This window comes from Morone saxatilis, unplaced genomic scaffold, assembly GCF_004916995.1.
Source record: "Morone saxatilis isolate NCDOM2014 unplaced genomic scaffold, NCSU_SB_2.0 Contig17, whole genome shotgun sequence".
Taxonomy (NCBI): Eukaryota; Metazoa; Chordata; class Actinopteri; family Moronidae; genus Morone; species Morone saxatilis.
In genome coordinates, this window is record NW_023339729.1 from 26215001 (window position 1) to 26218351 (window position 3351).

The 3351-nt window shown below is 48.0% G+C and overlaps 1 protein-coding gene across 1 annotated transcript in view; it reads left to right on the forward strand.

Annotated features, from left to right (window-relative positions):
• The window catches only part of ttbk1a (tau tubulin kinase 1a), a gene marked incomplete in the record, with an annotated part of 40652 nt that overhangs the window by 17348 nt on the left and 19953 nt on the right, over positions 1-3351 (forward strand).

A 3351-nucleotide genomic window follows, 5' to 3' on the forward strand; every position in this document is an offset into this window, starting at 1 on the left:
GTTTCTGTCCACTTTGAAGTGTGTTTTACGATTATCTGCGAGGAAAATGTACTGTTTTGTGAATGGAGTCTGGTTGGCCCATTGCTCGGTCTGTGGTGCTGGTTCTCCTGAAGGTTGAACAGATGTTTTAGCTGCTGCCGGTTGAGCAGAACGACTGCATGTGACAGATGTTCAGCTGCAGGATGGTGCTGCCGCAAACCTCCACAACCTTAAAGGACAATTCCAGCACAAGTCACCGTGTTTCGCTTGTTACCACCACAGACTGTCGGGACCAGCGGCTGTTCGGTCTTAAGAACCAAAGTATAAATTAAGTGAATAATAAAGAGGTGAGACCTCCTGTAGTGCTTGTATGGTCTGTAGGTTCCGCCATGTTTCTACAGTAGCCCAGAAGGGACAAACCAAGTTTTGTGTTTCTCAGTCACAGTTTGAAGGCTGAGCACTAGATGCCACTAAATCCTTCAGACTGGTCCTTTAAAATGTTGGATCACTGTTGATGAAAAATGATACTCAACAAAGTAAAGTACACAATAAAAGCTTCAGTACTATCAGAAATATTGATAACGCCTTCATTATTGAACATCCAGAGCTGATAGTGATAATGAACCTTTCAGGCTGCAGAATCATCGACACCAAAGAGGGAAAAACTGGAAGCTAAACCTGCGCTTGTGCTGGATTTTTCCTTTAAGCTGCATGTTGACAGATAAATGAGGAGGCGGAGCAGCCGCTGCAGAGCGCCTCCTCATGACAGCGCCGGCAAGCAGCCGCCCACTTCCTCATCTTCCTGCCAACGTGCCACCCGAGAGCTGCGCTCCCCTCTGATTGGCTTGCCGGGTCTCTTACCGGTCTTTGAGGTCCAGTGGGCTCTGACTCTCTCCGACGGGGGCGCCCCGATGGCAGCGAGTGGCAGGGCGACTGAGCAGGGCTCCCGCCGCTCCTCCTCGACGCCTCCTCCTCCGTTAGCGTTAGCATCCCTCGGCTGCTGTCCCTGGTGTGGGTCTTCGGACGAACCACCAGCTCCCCTCCTGAAGGAACACAAAATGTCAACCAGAGTTAGAGACTGAGGTCTAAAAGTCGATACCATCTGACGGGTTTAATGTTTAATGTCGGCAGCTAAACTTACAAATAAGACTTCTAGTGTCTAACATTAGTCAGCAGAAAGTCATTTTTGTGCTTCCTCACAGTGAAAACTTTAGTTCAGTGATGTTATGGCATATTACAGTCTGTAATGCTAGGGCATCTCTCACATCAAAACAATAGGAAAAGAGAAGGCTTGATGACATAAGCTCCTACCTGCAGCCCTGAGCCTCCTCCGCTCCTCCTGCTCCTCCAGGGGTCGGAGCTCTTCAGGCTCTTCGTCAGTGGTTCCTGACGTGGTTGGTTGGAAGTCTCGTAGCTCTGCCTCTTTGTCGATGATCACCCACTCTTTGCTGTCAAAGTCCTCCTCCTCGGCCAGCGGGACGGAGCGGATGAAGGCATTGCTGTGCGCCTCCTGGTCGACGGACGCCACAGACACCTCCTGGCGGCCGCTGACTTGACGGTCGCCGCGGCAACCAGGATCAACGGACAGCATCTGAGCCGGCTGGGAGGAGTAAACATGACGGGATGGAGAACCGAGGATGTCCATCCTGGACCTGGAGGAGACAGAAAGACACAGGAGAATGTGACTCTAAGGTAACATCATCACTAAAGAGCTTAATTTTGACTTCCATGACTGTCTGACTCATCAAGTCTCAACTTGTTGAGGGCAAAGTCAAGTCAAAACCTTCTCAAGCCTTAAATGGAAATGGAAAGTCTTGTAAAAGGAAGACTCAGGTCAATTCTCAAGACCTTCAAGTTAAGGCCTGAGTCAACTCACAACTCTGGTCAAAGAGAGTCATTGAGGGCAAGTCCAAGTCAAGTCTCCATAAGCAGAATTTCAAATCATTCAGGTCTTTCAGATCTGCTGACCATCTAAACAGTTACTTTTATTTTATAAAGCTGAGAATAGGTCTTTCAAAGCAGGGGCCTAATGAATAAACACCTGGCACCATCTCAGTTTCAAATCTTTAAGCTCACAGCAGTCCTCGTTTCTGTGTCTTGAATCTTATATAATAGTCTAATATATATATCTATATACCTCCGGTTTCTTTTTGATCACAGCAGTAAGGGACGGTGTCACATTTTAGCATTTCACCAAATGGGAAAGCCTCCTTTATCAACAGGAACACTTGATAACGAGAAAGCTCCTCAACATGAAGACAATTTGAAGTTAGCGACCTTTAACACTGCTGACTAGTATTCAACATTGCTGTCTCCCGCCTTTACACCTCCTCCACAGTTTTCTGGCGTGAGGGGTCACCTCTGTCCGTAGGCGTCAGCGCGGCCCTCTGCAGCAGACAGGCGGTCAGATTCGGGGCTGTTGACCCGGCGGTACCGCAAGGACCGACCCTGACCTGTTGGTGACTCTGGGGCTCCACCTCGAACCGGCGACACTGGACATGCCCCCCGACCTGACTCCTCCTCCTGAGCCCCCTGACGAAAGACAGCAAGTGGTGTTTTATGGTCCGAACACAGACGCCATTTTAGCACCATTTGTTTTTAATATTAACTGTCACTTCTAACCTTGTTCAGGCTGATCCTGAGTCGGTTACGGTTGAAGTCCGTGTCCTCCCAGGCCTCTCCTGGCTCCCCGGCGTGCGAGACCCCTGTCTCCCCGGGGGGCCGACTGGGTGGGGCCGGAGGGGCGTTCTCCTGATCACTGAGATGTTCGTCCTGCAGAACGTCGTCGGTGTTCTCCCGCTGAAGATCTCCGGGAACCGGCGTCACGATGGCTCTGTGGACACAAGAGAATCAGCTTCAGATTTTACGCCATCCAGGTCACTGATCATTATCCTGAATATTTCAGCTCACTCCCACTAAAAGTTACTCATGGTAACAGGTTGCAAAACCCTCCACATCCCCAAATGCCGAGGACAGGACCTTGGTGAGCTCAATGGTAGTTACTGTCGGGAGTGAGAATAGCAATTCCAGTATATTCATCCTTGTCTTAATACAGTAGTTTAAGTTCTTATTTTGGTAGTTTTTGGTCTTATTTTGGTAGGTTTTGGTCTTATTTTGGTAGTTTTTGGTCTTTTTTTGGTAGTTTTATGTCTTATTTTGGTAGTTTTTTGTCCATCATTTCTATCAGTAATAATCAAACTGTACTCACTAAGTTAATATCTGAGTATGACTTCTTTTCAGTGATGATGGATTGAATGATAATATGAAAATAACAGCAATAACCAGAATGATCTTTTAACTGACGTTTCAACACCACAGAGTCAACGACTCACACGTGAGTCTGTTCTCCTGCACTGTAAAAGCAAATAGTAT